This window comes from Lepidochelys kempii, chromosome 3, assembly GCF_965140285.1.
Source record: "Lepidochelys kempii isolate rLepKem1 chromosome 3, rLepKem1.hap1, whole genome shotgun sequence".
Taxonomy (NCBI): Eukaryota; Metazoa; Chordata; order Testudines; family Cheloniidae; genus Lepidochelys; species Lepidochelys kempii.
The window spans coordinates 178,640,411-178,660,836 of NC_136382.1; the positions used below are offsets into that span (position 1 = coordinate 178,640,411).

The 20,426-nt window shown below is 45.8% G+C and overlaps 1 long non-coding RNA gene across 1 annotated transcript in view; it reads left to right on the forward strand.

The window, feature by feature from the left end:
• LOC140909572 (uncharacterized) overlaps nucleotides 1-20,426 on the forward strand; it is an 88,884-nt gene that overhangs the window by 41,614 nt on the left and 26,844 nt on the right. The window contains exon 2 of the long non-coding RNA XR_012158273.2: nucleotides 7,941-8,022. This is a non-coding gene — a long non-coding RNA (uncharacterized LOC140909572). The remainder of the gene's footprint in view (nucleotides 1-7,940; nucleotides 8,023-20,426) is intronic.

The following is a 20,426-nucleotide window of genomic DNA, read 5'->3' on the forward strand; positions in this document are numbered from 1 at the left end:
CCCTAACTGAGGTCAAGCTGTAGATGGAACGCATATCCCTATCTAGGGACCGGACCACCAGGGGTACTTTTCAATGGTGCCGCAAGCACTGGTGGATCACAAGGGACGTTTCACCAACGCCAATGTGGGATGGCCGGGAAAGGTTCATGACGCTCGCATCTTCAGGAACTCTGGTCTGTTTAAACAGCTTCAGGAAGGGATTTACTTCCCAGAGCAGAAAATAACTGTTGGATGTTGAAATGCCTATAGTTATCGTTGGGGACCCAGCCTACCCCTTAATGCCCTGGCTCAGGAAGCCATACACAGGCACCCTGGACAGTAGTCAGGAGCTGTTCAACTATAGGCTGAGCAAGTGCAGAATGGTGGTAGAATGTGCACTTGGACGTTTAAAGGGTCGTTGGCGCAGTTCACTGACTCGGTCAGACCTCAGCGAAACCAATATTCCCATTGCTATTTCTGCTTGCTCCACAGTCTCTGTGAGAGTAAGGGGGAGACATTTATGGTGGGAGGTTGATGCAAATCGCCTGGCCGCTGAATACGCAGCCAGACACCAGGACGGTTAGCAGAGCACAGCAGGGCGGTCTGCGCATCAGAGAAGCTTTGAAAATCAGTTTCATGACTGGCCAGGGTACTGTGCGACACTTCTGTTTGTTTCTCCTTGATGAAAACCCACCCCTTTGGTTGCTTCTAAATTCCCTGTAAGCCACCCGCCCCCGCCCCTTTGATCACAGCTTGCTTGCAAAGGAAATAAAGTCACTATCATTTAAAAAACATGTATTCTATTATAATATAATTGATTATAAAAATAGGGAGACAACTCACAAGGTAGCCCAGGTGGGGTGTGGGAGGAGGGTAGGAGGGAAGGAAAAGGCCACTTCAAAACTTCTGGAATGACAGCCTTCTGTTGCTTGGGCTGTCCACTGGGATGGAGTGGTTGGGTGTCCGGAGCCTCCCCAGCCCCGCGTTCTTGGGAGTCTGGTTGAGGAGGCTATGGAACTTGGGAAGGAGGGAGGGCTGTTAAACAGCGGCTGCAGTGGCAGTCTGTGATCCTGCTGCCATTCATGAACCTCCACCAGATGCCGGAGCATGTCCGTTTGATCCCACGGTAGCCCCAGCTTTGCCTCATGCCTCCTCTGATCTTCGTGCCACCACCTCTCCTCACGTTCGTCAGCCACTTTCCTATACTCTGCTATTGTGTCCCTCCTCACATTCTGCTGAGCTCTGTCAGTACAGAACGACGGCATGAGTTCAGAGAACATTTCATTGCGCGTGCGTTTTTTTCGCCACCTTATCTGAGATAGCCTTTGGGATGGAGGAGGGAGGCTTGAAACATTTGCAGCTGCGGGAGGGAAAAAAGGGAATGAAGTATTTAAAAAGATACATTTTACAGAACAATGGCTATACTCTTTCATGGTGAACAACACTATTAACAGGTTTCAGAGTAGCAGCCGTGTTAGTCTGTATTCGCAAAAAGAAAAGGAGGACTTGTGGCACCTTAGAGACTAACCAATTTATTAGAGCATAAGCTTTCGTGAGCTACAGCTCACTTCCTCAGATGCATATCGTGGAAACTGCAGCAGGCTTTATATATACACAGAGAATATGAAACAATACCTATTCCCACCCCACTGTCCTGCTGGTAATAGCTTATCTAAAGTGATTTCCAGCACAAATCCAGGTTTTCTCACCCTCCACCCCCCCACACAAATTCACTCTCCTGCTGGTGATAGCCCATCCAAAGTGACAACTCTTTACACAATGTGCATGACAATCAAGCTGGGCTATTTCCTGCATAAATCCAGGTTCTCACATCCCCCCCACCCCCATACAAGCCGTCAAGAACACTATCCCCGATAATGTCACGGCTAACCTGGTGGCTGAACTTTGTGACTTTGTCCTTACCCATAACTACTTCACATTTGGGGACAATGTATACCTTCAGATCAGCGGCACTGCTATGGGTACCCGCATGGCCCCACAGTATGCCAACATTTTTATGGCTGATTTAGAACAACGCTTCCTCAGCTCTCGTCCCCTAAAGCCCCTACTCTACTTGCGCTATATTGATGACATCTTCATCATCTGGACCCATGGAAAAGAAGCCCTTGAGGAATTCCACCATGATTTCAACAATTTCCATCCCACCACCAACCTCAGCCTGGTCCAGTCCACACAAGAGATCCACTTCCTGGACACTACAGTGCTAATAAACAATGGTCACATAAACACCACCCTATACCGGAAACCTACTGACCGCTATTCCTACCTGCATGCCTCCAGCTTTCACCCTGACCACACCACACGATCCATCGTCTACAGCCAAGCTCTGCGATACAACCGCATTTGCTCCAACCCCTCAGACAGAGACAAACACCTACAAGATCTCTGTCAAGCTTTCTTACAACTACAATACCCACCTGCAGAAGTAAAGAAACAGATTGATAGAGCCAGAAGAGTTCCCAGAAGTTACCTACTACAGGACAGGCCTAACAAAGAAAATAACAGAACGCCACTAGCCGTCACCTTCAGCCCCCAACTAAAACCCCTCCAACGCATTATTAAGGATCTACAACCTATCCTAAAGGATGACCCAACACTCTCACAAATCTTGGGAGACAGGCCAGTCCTTGCCTACAGACAGCCCCGCAACCTGAAGCAAATACTCACCAACAACCACATACCACACAAGAGAACCACTAACCCAGGAACTTATCCTTGCAACAAAGCCCGTTGCCAACTGTGCCCACATATCTATTCAGGGGACACCATCACAGGGCCTAATAACATCAGCCACACTATCAGAGGCTCGTTCACCTGCACATCCACCAATGTGATATATGCCATCATGTGCCAGCAATGCCCCTCTGCCATGTACATTGGTCAAACTGGACAGTCTCTACGTAAAAGAATAAATGGACACAAATCAGATGTCAAGAATTATAACATTCATAAACCAGTCGGAGAACACTTCAATCTCTCTGGTCACGCAATCACAGACATGAAGGTCGCTATCTTAAAACAAAAAAACTTCAAATCCAGACTCCAGCGAGAAACTGCTGAATTGGAATTCATTTGCAAATTGGATACTATTAATTTAGGCTTAAATAGAGACTTGGAGTGGCTAAGTCATTATGCAAGGTAGCCTGTTTCCTCTTGTTTTTTCCTACCCCCCCCCCCCCAGATGTTCTGGTTTAACTTGGATTTTAACTTGGAGTGGTCAGTTTGGATGAGCTATTACCAGCAGGAGAGTGAGTTTGTGTGTGTATGGGGGTGGGGGGGGGATGTGAGAACCTGGATTTATGCAGGAAATAGCCCAGCTTGATTGTCATGCACATTGTGTAAAGAGTTGTCACTTTGGATGGGCTATCACCAGCAGGAGAGTGAATTTGTGTGGGGGGGTGGAGGGTGAGAAAACCTGGATTTGTGCTGGAAATCACTTTAGATAAGCTATTACCAGCAGGACAGTGGGGTGGGAATAGGTATTGTTTCATATTCTCTGTGTATATATAAAGCCTGCTGCAGTTTCCACGATATGCATCTGAGGAAGTGAGCTGTAGCTCACGAAAGCTTATGCTCTAATAAATTGGTTAGTCTCTAAGGTGCCACAAGTCCTCCTTTTCTTTTTGCGAACACTATTAACATTACACAGCACATGTGATTTTGGTACAAGGTCACATTTTGCATCTTATATTGAGTGCCTGCAGCTTTGGTGTTAGAGATCACACGCGTAGTGCTGGGCAACAGCATTCGGCTTGCAGGTGGCCATGGTAAGCCATAGTCTTTTGGCTTCTGCAACCTTCATAACTGCAGCGCCCTCCTCTCCCTTACCAAGCAAAGCACATTGAGTTGGCCATTTAGTGCTGCAGTTTTCGTGTTAACATGCAGCAGCAGAAACCAAACTAACCCCCCCTCCAATTCTCTGGGATGATTGCTTTACCCCTCCCCGCACCGCGTGGCTGGTATCAGGGAAGATCCCTGTTAGCCAAACGTGAACAGCTCAGCTCCAATGCCCTCCCCCCCCCACCGCGTGGCTAACTCCGGGGAGGATTTCTTTTCAGGCACAGGCAAACAGCTAAGTAGGAACACCCACCTCTGAATGTCCCCTTAATTAAATTCCCCTATTTCAACCAGGTTACCATGAACAATATCAATTTCCTGAGGATAACACAGAGAAATAAAGACCGGATGTTGCTTGAATACCAGCAAACACTGGGACCATACGCTGCCCGGCTTTGTCATGGAATGATACCAGACTATTTGCTACTAGCATGGCATAGTAAAGTGTGCACCATGGAGGACGGAATAAGGCTGCCCTTCCCAGAAACCTTCTGCAAAGGCTTTTAGAGTACCTCCAAGAGAGCTTCATGGAGATGTCCCTGGAGGATTTCTGCTCCATCCTCAGACACGTTAACAGACTTTTCCAGTAGTTTTTACTGGCCACGAGTGCATCCCAAGTTCTCAGGGCTACTTAATCATTAAAAAATGCTTGCTTTTATAAAGTGTGTTATATTTTAAAAGGTACACTCACCAGAGGTCCCTTCTCCGGCTTGGTTGGGAGGGTATTTCAGTCAGGGTGAGAAAAAGATCCTGGCCGTCAGGTAGAACTGTGTGCTGTGTGCTCTCCTCAAGCTCGTCCTCCTCCTCTTCCCCATCTGCAAAATCCTCAGGCATGGCAGAGGATACCCCCATCATCGGCGTCCACAGGCAGGGGTGGGGTAGTGGTGGCGGCCCCGCCCTAGAATTGCATGCAGCTCAGCGTAGAAGTGGCATGTCTGAGGCTCTGTCCCGGAGTGTCCGTTTGATTCTTTGGTTTTCTGGTACACTTGTTTGAGCTCCTTAAGTTTCACACGGCACTGTGTTGCGTCCCTGCTGTAGCCTCTGTCCCTCATGGCCTCGGAGATTTTTTAAAATGTTTTGGCATTCCGTCTTTTGGAACGTAGTTCCGATAGCATATATTCCTCTCCCCATACAGCGATCAGATCCAGTACCTCCCATTCGATCCATGCTGGAGCTCTTTTTCAATTCTGGGACTGCATGGTCACCTGTGCTCATGAGCTTGCTTGGCCAAACAGGAAATGAGATTCAGAAGTTCCCAGGGCTTTTCCTGTACACGTGGCCAGTGCATCCAAGTTCAGAGTGCTGTCTAGAGCTGTCACAACGGTGCACTGTGGGATAGCTCCTGGAGGCCAATACCTTTGAATTGCATCGACACTAACCCTAATTTGAAATGGCAATGTTGATTTCAGCGCTAATCCCCTTGTTGGGGAGGAGTACAGAAATTGGTTTTAAGACCCCTTTATGTCGAAAAAAACCCGGCTTAGTTGTGTGGACGGGTGCAGAGTTAATTCGACATAACGCTGCTACATACGATAAACTCATAGTGTAGATCAGGCCTAAGAGGCAGCCATCTATTCACATGAAATAAAGGAAATCTTTTTATAGAGAAGGACTTTAAACAGGTAAGTTCTTCCAGTTCTTTCCTCTGCCAAATGCCATGCATGCACTAAATATTTGGCATGTGTGATGGGCTTATTATCTGCTGACATCATCTGCCTGCTTAACCAAATAGGCATCCAATTAATTAATGCTCAAAATACCCAATCCGAGTCAGAGCAGATTAATAAATCTCTGTCCAAAGCTGCTTCATATAAGGTGGCTAACACAGCAACAACTTCTGCCGCTTAAGCAGAGCTTTGCATTACAGTCCCTTGGAGCGTTCTTCCCGTTCTTATTTGGAGAGAGGCATACCCTGCCCATGGTCTGCCTTCATGGAAGTTGTAGCTCCCATCACCACCCAGATATCCCTGTTGAGTTTTTTAGCAGCTTTATAGGCGGTCTTTGATAAGAAAGATGACTTGCTCTCATTTGTGTCTTCTGATGGAAGAGGACACTTGTGGTCTTCTTCAGATGTAAACAGGGAGTACAGAATTGTGGATGAGGACTGAGCTTTCTCCACTTGGACATCTTTATTGAGCAGGCTCAGAGGCCAGTTCGCCAGCTGTGGGTTTGATACCCTTCCTCCATTTATTCTTCTAGACAGGACATAGCTGACTGGAGTATGTAGTGTTCTCAGGACTATGGGAGACATCCCGACTAGATATTCCCAGTGATTAATTGACCAGACTAGAGCTAAAACCTCTCGTTCACACGGAGAGAACCCTTTTTCCACCTCACTCAAAGTTTTAGAGCCAAAGATGACTAGTCTAAGTCCTGTGCCACTGTCCGGCATTAGGACTGCACTGAGTCCATTCTTTGTTTTCACAGTTTGCAGGATAAAGTGTTTCCCTGGTTGCGGGTACTCAAGTGTTGGTGCTTGCATAAGGGCTTGCTTTAATTTACAAAATGCCCTTTTCTCTGCGTCAGTCCAAGTCCACTCTGTCCTTTTCTTCAACAGATTATAGATGGGGTTTTCCCGGTTCAGAATAAACCTCTATAAAGTCACGAAAAATTAATTTCTCATTCAGCCCGATAAATGAATGTAGCGCAGTAATATCCTGGGAGGGCAGGTAGCTTGCTGATCAACTCAACCCTTCCATCATCTGCACGACGGTCTTGAATGGCTAGCTCCATTCATAAATAGGTTACCTTCTGCTGGAGCATCTGCGCCTTGGTGGGCCTGATTAGGAATCCTGTCTCCTGGATCCTTTTCAGGATAACCTCTAAGATTTCCAGATTTTCCTTTCTTGTAGGTGTTGCACTAAGGATATTGTCCAAGTAGCTTATTATTTTGTCTTTACCTTCCAGATGTTCCCACATTTTTGCTATGTTTTTGTGGCAAAGTGAGGGTGAGTTATGGTGTCTTTGTGGGACATGGGTGAATGATAGCTACCTGTTGCCATAAGTGAACACAAACTTATATCAGCTGCCAGGATGGAGTGGGATGGTAAAGAAGGCATTACTGAGATCAAGAATGGTGAACCACTTGGCACCTGCCACAATGGCCACCATTATCTCTTGGAATTTGGCAACTACAGGAGTCATCCTGCATGTTACTCAGTTGAGCTCCTTATAGTCTACCATTAACCGCCAGTTAACTTTATCGGCTTTTAACACAGGCCATATGGGGGTATTACATACACTTTCCAATTCTACAAGTACCCCTTGACCTAGGAGGGATTGGATGGTGAGTCTAATGCCTTCCTCTGCCTCTCGGGAGTACTTGTATTGTTTCTGTGGTCGAGGGTCTGGACCGACCACAACTTCTGAGCTGATTTTTCGCACATTGGAATTTGTCCTTTGCAAAGGCCCCTGAGTATTTGATGGCAATGTGATGACAACTGGCTCCCACTCAGGGATGGTTAGCCTTGCAGGTGCCTTCAGGGCAGCAACTCGGTGTGAGGCAGGTATTACAGTTCCTGTGTCATCCTCCTGTGTCATAGGCTTGTGTTAGCACTTTATTGGGCAGGTCAGCGATGACATTCAGCTTTTTAAAATGTTGATATCCAAAAAGCATGTCCATCAAGTGCTTGTACCCCAAAAGATGTTCTTGTGATCAGGCTTCCCACAGTACACTGGATCAGCTGAAGAAATGGTACAGCACTCTCGCTGCCATTATATCCCTCCAATATCTTCATTTCTTGAATCGGAAAACTCATGATTTCTGGAGCTGCTCTAGAACAAATCAATGAGAGTGTAGCACCCCACCCCTTTAGGTAGCTTCTTTACCCCACTGGTATCTATCATCCAGGCTTACTTTGAAATTAAAAAAAAGGAAAGGATGATAAGGGTGTAAACAAGTAAGGGGTTTATTAAGAAGGGAAGCAAGGTAAACAGAATAAAATAGCTTGGTGGTTTATTCCTGATGGGCCTAAAGCCCAGATCCCACAACCCCCTTTACAAAACTATGGGCATACAAACAACAAGAGTCAACATTACTATTCCAAAGGACAGGACCCAGGTTGTATGATATGCCGTTTTAAGATTTGCTTCTGTCTCTCCAGATCCGGACCTTCTACTGTGATGCCACTTGAAGTGGAACCACAGGAGGAACTCGGATCCTTTGGGAAGATGGAGCTGAACCAGGTAAGATACAGATGATGGTGATCTCCTGCTTTCCTTGGCCTTGATGGTTCTCTTGCCTCTCGCAGACTGCGCAAACCGAACGAACACGGGCTGCCTCTAGGATGGACAGCTCTGAGGGGAGGGTGACTTCCCCTTAAATAGCCTGGCTATCTCCGGGCAGATCAGCCTAAGATCAGGTGATCTTTTCCTGCCTTTGAGGGTTACCAGGTAAGTTAAGCCTACATGGCAACCAATTAGAAAAATAATACTACAGAAAGGGCACCAAACTAATTGGAGGAGAAGGAGACAAACATGGAGGGAAAACAACAAAGATGGCTAAACTCCCCAACAACCCCTTCTCCCCCTTCCTGAATTTGCAGCCCTTTCCCCATTTTAGGGAATGATTTAGCTTTAGTCAGTGGTAGTGAGGTGGAGGATCCTGGGAGAGATCTGGGAGTTTCAAGCAGTTGGAAGAGTCAGTTAACTGGTTCAGGGTGTGAGCTGAAACTTCTCTGGTAGTAAAATCATTGTGTTGTTAACCCAACTGTTGGAGTGAGTTGCCATCAATATGGTAACGTGCCAATGATGATGTTTGTAGAGTGTAAAACATTACTGCACCCACAGACATCTTAGACTCCATTTCTGTAGAAGGTCCCTTTTCTAGATAGGGAAAGTATCTCACACATTTGAATCCAGAGCTATTGCAATTTATTTTTAAAGTGAATACAGGTGTTGGTGAACAGTGTGTGTCAAACTGGCAGCACTAGAGCCTGGAGTACTCTGCCACACCATGACTACTGAAAAGGCTATGGTAGAAGCTTGCAATAACCGTTGTCCTGTTAATATGTATATTCTGTTCTGCAGGGATGATAGCAAGGATTTTATCGTTGTCCTCACTATTGAAACTGCTTCACAGGAAATCAATTGCTAAATGTTTTTGTGTGTGTCCATGTGACAGGTTTCAATCGGTCCACCGAGCCCCTAGGGGGCGATGGAGAGCTACCACAGACAGGCCTTAGTCACACCTTTCGGGCGCTGGGTTATTAGCGGAAAAGGTGTGCCCGCCGGAGTCCGCGGCGCGCCCCTCAAGCCCCCGGGGGGGGGGGGGCGCCGGCACGAGGCCGCGGCGCATGGTTCTGCTACCCAAGGCAGGTTGGCCGGGGTAGGGGAACGCAGGCCCACCCAACTCCACTGCGTTCCAGCCCAGGGCCCTGACAGTGGCGGGAGGTGAAGGTCCCGCCGCTGGGTCAGCGGGAGGCCATCCGCTCCCCAAATACACCCACTACACTGTGCAGTTCTGCCCCTGGGCTACTTCCTACCCGGTCTCTCAAGCGGGCCTCTCCGGTCCCTCCAGCTCATCCAGGTATTCAGCTGCTGGCAGCTCCAGCTCCACCTCTCTGTCGGGCTCACGCTGGCCCGGGTTACAGCCTGGCCCCCTCAGGTCCTCCGGGTACTCAGTGGCTGGCAGTCCTGGTCACCACAGGCCTTCCCCCCGGTCAGGTTCCTCCTGGCCCAGGGCCTCCCCTGGGTCGGCAGCAGTGTTTGGAGGGAGCAGCCTGTGTCTGTCTCCCTCCCTGGTGCTCTCCTCACTGGGCAAAGGGCCCCGCCCTTTGTACTTCCTGCCCCAGCCCTCCCTTCCCGGGGATTGGTGTAAACTTGGTCTAGCCCCGCCCACTCAGGCTGAGAGGGTGGCTCATTACCCTCTGGTTCAGAGGGAAGCCACCCTGGCTCCCCACAGTCCACTATATGTCCACTAGAAATTGAACTGAGTTAATCTTTCAGTTAGTAATAACTTTCAATTATTAGCAACTGTTTTGGAGTCAAATAAGCAACCTAAAGAAAAACAGTTCCTACTATATTCTATTACCAGAGCAGTGGCTTTCTTGCATGGCAGCACAAATTCTTTAACTTCCCACTTAAAGGGGAAAAAAGGGTATTACTCACCTACTGCTTATTCTCAGGAAATACAACTGGGAGCTTCACTTTAAGGTGCCTCTCCCCAACTTCGGGAAATCAAATCACTTATTAGTTTTCATGGTGATGGGGTACGGGGGGAGGGAAGCATAACACTTGATGCTCTGAAGGGGTGAAAAAGCAGAGCACCTGAAGTGGTGCATTTTCCATGGCTGGGGATGGTTGATACCCACAAACATCTAATGGGGGACTTTCCAAATGCTTCACTGCACAGAGTCCCAGGACAAGCCTGTGATCATGTTTAAAGCTTTTTAATACGGAGTCACTACCTTACTCATTAGCAGTCCCCTGAGCTAGCCACTCCCTCATTACAAGATCAACAGTAGTGCCCATACCATTCAAATATTTAACTGTCTCCTCAGTTAGACAAGGACATCTTTAAAGGTACCTGAAATAAAACTGAGCAACTTCATACATTTCCATTAACGTAGACATGCAATTTCCTTCAAGATAGCCATCTGATGTAGTCTAAAATTTACACTCCAAATGTCACCATGCATTGCCCTTCATTTGAAATCACTACAAAATATTCTTCTCCATTGACATTTTATTCTCTTGCTGCTTTTGCACAAATCAAGTCAAGTTACAATTTTTCTCCAAATGTCAAGAGTCCTCTTACAGAAAGTCTTCTTCTGCTTTGAGGTTCTTGTCCAACTAATTACAGAGCTCTTGTCAGCATTAGGCACTTATGCCTTCAGCATTGTGCAGGCATTCTCAATGGTCAACTTTTCCTGACATGCTTCATACAAAATTAGAGATGGGTCAGAACTGATCTCAAATCCAGCCCCCTTTGCTGGGGATGAAGTTCAGATTTGAAGCCCCAGATATGGAATTTCTCCAGTGTGTTTGGTTTTCTGTGAGATTTGGCATTTGGAAGGAGCTTATTTTTATTTTTCAGAGCTCGTGCTGGGGATAAGCTAAATAGGCAGCTGCCTAATTTTTATTGCTGGTTCCTACCCATATGCCATTCCTGACTCCATCCCAGATAGGATATTTTAAAAGGTGCTTCTTTGCACCACCACCAGAGCTGGGAGCTATCACTCCTGCGTGTCTCTCCCTGGGACAGCTTCAGTGGGGGACACAATCTGGCTCATTAGGAGCATGTCCCTCTGCCACCAGGTTGTAGTGACTTGAGGTGTAGATTTGTCTCTAATGCCTACCCTGATTGTGTTCTAGTTTGGATGCAGCTGAAATCTTGTGGACTGAAATCCCTAGTGTGGCCATTCTCACAGTACCAGAAATCTCAGAGGATCAGCTGGGCAGACTTTAACATAGTCAGATGTGACTCATAGCCCTGCATTAACCTCAGACCCACACATCAACCTCATCCATGATCTGAACTCTGCCTCCTCAGTGCATCTCTACACAAAATAGTAGCAATTGTTTCTCCTGTGCTTTGAGAGAGTCCAGGTCTCCTTGTTCTTCAGCAGGATTTTTGGTAGGCACCCCTAGTGACAGCAACACTTTGGCCTCCTTCAGTTTGTAAGTAAATTCTATTTACTCTGTTTTCTAAAGCAACATTCTTTATATATTGGTTACAGGTGTGGGCTGAAATTACTAAATAATGCACATTAAGTGACAGTAAAGGAATGATAGCCATCAAGTCTCTGTTGGATTTGATATGTTGTATGTTTTAAAATGTATTTGAATGTTGTTCTCTGCCAGATAAACACTTGATGTCATTGGACTCGATTGACTGCAGTTGAGAGCAGAACTTGGGCCATTGTTTGGAAAATGGCAGTCTCCTCCCCCTCTGCAAAGTGAAGTTAGTGCTCATGAATGTTAAGTTAAGACTCACATCTCTGGAGCCCAAAGTCCTCTGTATAATCACAGGATTAATTCAGCATGGACAGTGGAAATGCAAGTTTCCCCACCTTATACTGCCAATAATAATAATTTTACATATCTGTAGTACTTTTAACCCCAAGCAATCTTAAAACACTGTGCAAATTTTATATTACCAGCAGTAGCTTTACCCGCCAGTGAAATCCAGCTGTCTCTGGAGAGTATTGTGGCAACCAGATTAACATCTCACAGGAACACTCCATAGCAGTTTAGAATGGAAAATTAAAGATAGCCTACCCAATTTAAATTGGGAAAATTTACTATCCCTTTTGTAAATATAAAAAAATTGCATAGGACAACCTGTACAATCCTGACTTTGGCATTTTCTAACCTTACAGTGCTTAACCATACAACTTTGACATTTTTCTCTTACTGTAACTTTTTGAATGGACTTTCCTAGCTTGTTTGTTGTGGTGTGTTTTTTTGTTTTGTTTTTATTTTATTTTTATTAAAGGGAAAAATATCCATGTCTGAGGCTTCAAAGCTTTGTATCCTTGCAAATCAGTGTTTGAAGTTAATATTCTGGAACTATTTGGCTAAACACCATCTGATCCCAGCTACTTTTGAGTGAGGTGTTGATCAGAATTTCTCACCTATAAACACCCAGTGAATTATCAGTAAATTACCTTGTATTAGTTAAACTTATGTTAGGACTGTCATAATTAAGGGACAGTCATAGGCTGAGGGCTTCTCTAGCTGGGGTGCCATGCACTGTCTGCTGCTCGCTAGAAGTTCCCTAGTGTGCACTGACCTCCCATTGCAAAGCAGAGTAGATCAAAGTGCATTAGGAGCTTTTAGTGTGTGGCAGCAGGGTTAGGGTGACCATACGTCCCGTTTTGGCCAGGACCATACCTTTTTTAAGCCCTGTCCCAGCCGTCCCAACTTTTTTGACAAAAGAGGGTATTTGTCCCATTTGCGCTTGCAAACTGATCAAGTTGGCAAGAGTAAATTGGACAAATTTGTCAAAAATAAAAGGGGTGCAGGGGGAAGATTGTGCTGGGGGGGGCAAGGAAGGGTTTCAATGTGTGGATGGGGGGGCAGGCAGGGTTCCAGTGAACAGCCCTGGCCTCGAGCATGGGGCTGGCAGGTTTGAGTGACCAGTGACAGTTGGGGGGGGCACCTTGGGTGAGCGGCTGGGACCAGCCCCATGGAGTGTCCTGTTTTCCCTTTGGGAAATATGGTCACCCTAAGCAGGGTCCATATGGATACTTAGTGTGCAGCAGGCTAATGTACTGTAGATTTACGCTGCAGCTCGCTACGCACTAATTGTTCACCTAGACAAGCCCTAAATCACTTTTCTGGAGAATATCCAAAGAACACAATAACATGTCCCATTGAACAGAATGTACTGTAATATTTTACATTTATGTAGAACTTGTCAATCTAAAACACTTTACACATAGGCTAGATTGTGGCTGGTACCTGTGCAAAATGCATAAGGGAGAGGAAGAATGTAAGGAGCCCTCCAGGTCTGTGCTGACGACAGTTGCAGTCTCTCTATTCCCCAGAGCACAGGAACTCCCCCTCCCTTTTAGTGCTAGCCAGGAAGACAGGTGGGGAGAGGCAGATAGGCTCTTGGTGCCCAGTGCATGGGAGTGTATACAGAATTACAGATGTATTTCCTCTGCATGGTAAGGAGCTCCAGGAGGCACTGGGCTGCCTTGAGGAAGGAGCCGTTTTCAGAGATTTGAAGCCATTTTTCTGAGAGGCACTTCAGTATCATAAATGAGACATGGGTTTTTCACCTCAGAGCTGGCTTCTGTCCTCAACCCTGCCACCAACTTCCTGTGTACCATTAGAAAGTGATTTACTCACCTCTCCATGCCTTATTTACCCCATCTGTAAGATGGCAGTAGAAAGGGTAGAAATTCAGTTCAGCACTTCCCGTTGGCCCAGCACTGAAGATACAGCCCAGGAGAAGGGGGTCAAAGATAAGTAAGCCTCCTTTGTTCTTTCAGAATTGTGGGCTGCTATGGGGCCAGTGTAATACTTGGTATAAATCAGAGCAACCTAGGGCTGCTCTAATTTACAGAAGCATTCAAGAGTTGCTTATGGACTGTCTTTGCAGTCCAAAGCAGCTCAGGATCATCCACAGTTTTCTGCCCCATGACCCTGTACCCTGCATCATGGCTTGTAAGGGGACCAAAATATGGCTGCGTATGTCAGCCCTATGCTGTGCCAGAGGAATTTTCTCCTAGAGTCCCTTACAGAACAGTTCTGGTCCCTGTATATTACTGGAGTGGCACAGAAGGGCTAGGCTGGGAGACAGAATCTGTCCAACTGATATGTACTGTGACAAAGTTCCTCCTCTACCTTGGTGGGTCTTGTGCTTATGGTGGATTTGCTAGCCTTGGAGCTTCACGGCAGCCTTCAGCTTGGCCGTTTTTCCTGAACCCACAGTCCAGGTCGACTCCTCCTGTGTCTGACCAGGAGTTGGGAGGTTTGGGGGGAACCCGGGCCTGCCCCCTACTCCGGGTTCCATCCCAGGGCCCTGTGGAATGCAGCTGTCTAGAGTGCCTCCTGGAACAGCTGTGCGACAGCTACAACTCCCTGGGCTACTTCCTCATGGCCTCCTCCCAACACCTTCTTTATCCTCGCAATAGGACCTTCCTCCTGGTGTCTGATAATGCTTGTACTCCTCAGTCCTCTAACAGTCCACGTTCTCACTCTCAGCTCCTAGTGCCTCTTGCTCCCAGCTCCTCACACAAGCACCACAAACTGAAGTGAGCTCCTTTTTAAACCCAGGTGCCCTTATTAGCCTGCCTTAATTGATTCTAACAGCTTCTTGATTGGCTGCAGGTGTTCTAATCAGCCTGTCTGTCTTAATTGTCTCCAGAAGGTTCCTGATTGTTCTGCAACCTTCCCTGTCATCTTACCCAGGGAAAAGGGACCTACTTAACCTGGGGCTAATATATCTGCTTTCTATTACTCTCCTGTAGCCATCTGGCCCAACCCTATCACAGTACCTATATCCTAGGGTTGCGTTGAGAAGCTTCAGTAAATAAAAATCTAAGTATCAGGAGCCAAACTGTAGCCTCAGTTACACCAGGCTCAAGCAAGTGTTTATTAGTTCCTCACTTTCAGGCTCACTAAATCCATTCACACATGTATTAACAGTAGCAGGGAAAGAAATGATGATAACTGCAACATCATAAATGCCCCCAAATGTCTGTTTTGTTCAGCTTCTGACCCATTTAGTTAACTTGCCAAAAATGTGGATAGGATAATAAGGATGAGGTATAAGAGGCACTCTGAAAAAAGTGCATGGTGTATGGCACACAGATAGATATTCACAGATCAAATAAAACTTGGCATTGTAATTTGAAGTCAATGGACTGCAAAATTGTATTTGTTCTAGTTGGGTAGCATACTTACTGAGTTCCAAGCTACTTATCCTTTACTTAGGAGGATGGTTTGTACTGCAAACAGCTAGGACGATTGTGTAATAAGATTTAGCATTTCCATTTTCAAAATAATTTACAAATATTAAAATTAATCTCACAATGTCCCTGTGAGATACAAGTAGTATTATCCCATTTTTACACATGGGAAAGCTGAGCCTGAAAGATTAAATGACTTGTCTGAAACCATGAACTGAGTCAGTGTTAGAGCAAGGATTAGAACTTGTAAATTCCTAGCTTCCAGTCCTCTGCTCAGGCCATTAGACCACACCTGTCTCAAAAATACCTATCATTATTTGTATTAAAAAGCAAGCAAATCAGTGGGGTAGGATAACAAATATAGTAGAAGTGCATAACTAACCTCTTGGTTAACCAAAAGGTCAGTCACATCATGGAGGGCAATGAATACCATGCATTGTTCCTCCCTCTTGCCCCAATCCCACTTTCTCAGAGTGGTTTCTCTCTCTCCAAAAACCTTAGGAAAACAAGAGCTCCACTGTAACGCCATTAGATTTGTCTATTTCAGCTGTACTATGCGGAATAATGAAAAAATATTGCTATGATGAGTATCATATCACAGTCAAGATGTCTATGAGATCTTTGGCTGAGTAATAAGATAAAAGGCAGATTTCCCACCCCTCCCATTCTGTGATGTCTTCATAATGAATGATTCATATTACTGATGTAAACAAATAGTATTTTATGTACCTTATCATTGATTTACACTGTATATAATTACTATACAAAGGCCCAAGCACTAGATCTACTTGAGCTGAGTTTTGCAGGATCAGCCTCAGTGTTCTTAGAATGTTTTTATTCAGTTTCACCTCAGGTCAGTAGTTACTCAAGGTTTAAACTCCCCCCATAAAAAACCCAATCAGAATGCACTACACAAAAGCAATTCAATCACTTTCAGGGAAAAAAATATTTATGAAATGGAAGACCAAAGAACTAGGATGGGGTGGCCCTCCCCAAGCGGCATACCACAATCTTTAGAAGTTCAAGAGCTTGGGGCTTCAGCCCTGCATGGAGGGGGATTTGGGGGCCTTCAGCTCCATGGGAGGCACCTGCTGGGGTCGGGACTTCAGCCCTGTGGGGAGAGGGGTTTTGGGGCTGAGGCCCTGAACCCCGTGGGAGGCCCTGCTCCTGCTGAAGCCCCCAGCCCTGGCAGGTGTGTCCAGTGGGGCTGAAGCCCTGAGACACCCCTCCCCGCTTGGCAGAAGCCCTGAGGTCCTACCCCACACCAAGTCTGGTAGGCAGAGAATGGGAGGGAGTGTGGGGAGCTTCGCAAGCTGAACTTTAACTGTAAAAGAGCCACATGCAACTCTCGAGCCATGGTTTGGCCACCTCTGCTATGGAAAGTAAAGGAGAAGAACCAGATAATGACAAATGCATCAAATGTATTATTTCTTCTAATGTGTTACTTCACTGTTGAAAAAAATGATTTGTCCTTACAGGAGTAAAAGACCCTGTTCAGATTTGACTCACATTAGCACTTGCAAATCTACCTAAGCCCTGACAACATTATTCTTATGCAATTGATCTGTACATTAAGGGCAAGATCCTGGTCTCATTGAAGTCAATGGCACATCATCAATGAGACCAGAATAGAGCCCTAATTTTCTTATGTACCTGTCTGACTTTTAGATAAATAAAATACTACAAGAACTTAAACTCAAAGCAAAAACTCATCAATTTGGCGATAAGGATTTTTGTTATAGACTGTTGCATTGATTTAAAAAACTCTATTGTTATGTCATGCCTCACAAGTATAACTGATTTTAAGGGATGTCATTCACTTTAGTCCTCCAGATACCTATATTCCACACCAATTTGGAGCACCCTCACTTTTTTTTATTAAACTTTCTGCATCAGAAGTAAAGAATGAAACTGCTCATAGAAAGTTACTGAAGGAAGAAATCCCACAGAATTTAGTTTTCTTGCATCAATAATTTTTTTTCCTTATTTTGGAACCTTGTCACACATTATGTTCCATATTTGGGCCTTTGCAGGTATGAGTAACATAGTCTTTAAAAACAGTCAGTCTGTATTCAACTGAACACTTTCCTGGTTGACCACTGCTGCATTCAATGCACATTATACAGGTAAGAAGATAGTGACATCTAAACTGAGCACATTTTCCTTTTCTTGATTTGAACAGTAATCCTTGCCAGTTTTGGTTGGATGTATTCCTGGAGGTTTCATCACATGACATAATCTTTAATTAAAGATTAATCTTTAATTTAGGGCTGGCAACCCTATGCCTGAGGTCACACTGTGGTAACCGACTTTTTATAATTTACTTGTCCAACATACTTCTGAGGAGGAGAGCCTGTATTCATGTATTTAAGTATCGTGATGCCCTTGGAGGGTCTGTCCCCATACCAAAAGGTGCTCATTTTATCTGCCACTACTGTCCAATTTAAATGATGCAGTTTATGGAAATAACTCTCCAAAATTATGCCTTAGGAGGGGTATGCTACAGGAAACAATTCTTAGAAAATAAATACCAGCTCTCTCATTGATTTTACCGTAGGAGAAATTTGAACTACTGGAATCAAATGTGAAAAAAAGACGCCATTATTAAATATATATGAATATACATTCTCTTGATTGTGGAAATGATCAGAAGAGTATTGAATTTAATAAATTCTTCTGTGATTTCATCTCTTATACGTGAACCTAATTAAAGAGTAGAGGATAAAAATCACAGAATCATAGAATCATAGAATATCAGGGTTGGAAGGGACCTCAGGAGGTCATCTAGTCCAACCCCCTGCTCAAAAGCAGGACCCATACCCAATTAAATCATCCCAGCCCGGGCTTTGTCAAGCCTGACCTTAAAAACCTCTAAGGAAGGAGATTCCACCACCTCCCTAGGCAACGCATTCCAGTGTTTCACCACCCTCCTAGTGAAAAAGTTTTTCCTAATATCCAACCTAAACCTCCCCCACTGCAACTTGAGACCATTACTCCATGTCTTGTCCTCTTCCACCACTGAGAATAGTCTAGAACCATCCTCTCTGGAACTACCTCTCAGGTAGTTGAAAGCAGCTATCAAATCCCCCCTCATTCTTCTCTTCTGCAGACTAAACAATCCCAGTTCCCTCAGCCTCTCCTCATAACTCATGTGTTCCAGACCCCTAATCATTTTTGTTGCCCTTCGCTGGACTCTCTCCAATTTATCCACATCCTTCTTGTAGTGTGGGGCCCAAAACTGGACACAGTACTCTAGATGAGGCCTCACCAATGTCGAATAGAGGGGGACGATCACGTCCCTCGATCTGCTCGCTATGCCCCTACTTATACATCCCAAAATGCCATTGGCCTTCTTGGCAACAAGGGCACACTGCTGGCTCATATCCAGCTTCTCGTCCACTGTCACCCCTAGGTCCTTTTCCGCAGAACTGCTGCCTAGCCATTCGGTCCCTAGTCTGTAGCTGTGCATTGGGTTCTTCCGTCCTAAGTGCAGGACCCTGCACTTATCCTTATTGAACCTCATCAGATTTCTTTTGGCCCAATCCTCCAATTTGTCTAGGTCCCTCTGTATCCTATCCCTGCCCTCCAGCGTATCTACCATTCCTCCCAGTTTAGTATCATCCGCAAATTTGCTGAGAGTGCAATCAACACCATCCTCCAGATCATTTATGAAGATATTGAACAAAACCGGCCCCAGGACCGACCCCTGGGGCACTCCACTTGACACCGGCTGCCAACTAGACATGGAGCCATTGATCACTACCCATTGAGCCCGACAATCTAGCCAACTTTCTACCCACCTTATAGTGCATTCATCCAGCCCATACTTCCTTAACTTGCTGACAAGAATACTGTGGGAGACCGTGTCAAAAGCTTTGCTAAAGTCAAGAAACAATACATCCTCTGCTTTCCCTTCATCCACAGAACCAGGAATCTCATCATAGAAGGCGATTAGATTAGTCAGGCATGACCTTCCCTTGGTGAATCCATGCTGACTGTTCCTGATCACTTTCCTCTCATGTAAGTGCTTCAGGATTGATTCTTTGAGGACCTGCTCCATGATTTTTCCGGGGACTGAAGTGAGGCTTACTGGCCTGTAGTTCCCAGGATCCTCCTTCTTCCCTTTTTTAAAGATTGGCACTACATTAGCCTTTTTCCAGTCATCCGGGACTTCCCCCGTTCGCCACGAGTTTTCAAAGATAATGGCCAATGGCTCTGCAATCACAGCCGCCAGTTCCTTTAGCACTCTCAGATGCAACTCATCCGGCCCCATGGACTTGTGCACGTCCAGTTTTTCTAAATAGTCCCTAACCACCTCTTTCTCCACAGAGGGCTGGCCATCTATTCCCCATGTTGTGATGCCCAGCACAGCAGTCTGGGAGCTGACCTTGTTCGTGAAGACAGAGGCAAAAAAAGCATTGAGTACATTAGCTTTTTCCACATCCTCCGTCACTAGGTTGCCTCCCTCATTCATTAAGGGGCCCACACTTTCCTTGGCTTTCTTCTTGTTGCCAACATACCTGAAGAAACCCTTCTTGTTACTCTTAACATCTCTCGCTAGCTGCAGCTCCAGGTGCGATTTGGCCCTCCTAATTTCATTCCTACATGCCCGAGCAATATTTTTATACTCTTCCCTGGTCATATGTCCAACCTTCCACTTCTTGTAAGCTTCTTTTTTATGCTTAAGATCTGCTAGGATTTCACCGTTAAGCCAAGCTGGTCGCCTGCCATACTTACTATTCTTTCGACACATTGGGATGGTTTGTCCCTGTAACCTCAACAGGGATTCCTTGAAATACAGCCAGCTCTCCTGGACTCCTTTCCCCTTCATGTTAGTCCCCCAGGGGATCCTACCCATCCGTTCCCTGAGGGAGTCGAAGTCTGCTTTCCTGAAGTCCAGGGTCCGTATCCTGCTGCTTACCTTTCTTCCCTCTGTCAGGATCCTGAACTCAACCAACTCATGGTCACTGCCTCCCAGACTCCCATCCACTTTTGCTTCCCTACTAATTCTTCCCGGTTTGTGAGCATCAGGTCAAGAAAAGCTCCCCCCCTAGTTGGCTCCTCTAGCACTTGCACCAGGAAATTGTCCTCTACGCTTTCCAAAAACTTCCTGGATTGTCTATGCACCGCTGTACTGCTCTCCCAGCAGATATCAGGAAAATTAAAGTCACCCATGAGAACCAGGGCATGCGATCTAGTAGCTTCCGCGAGCTGCCGGAAGAAAGC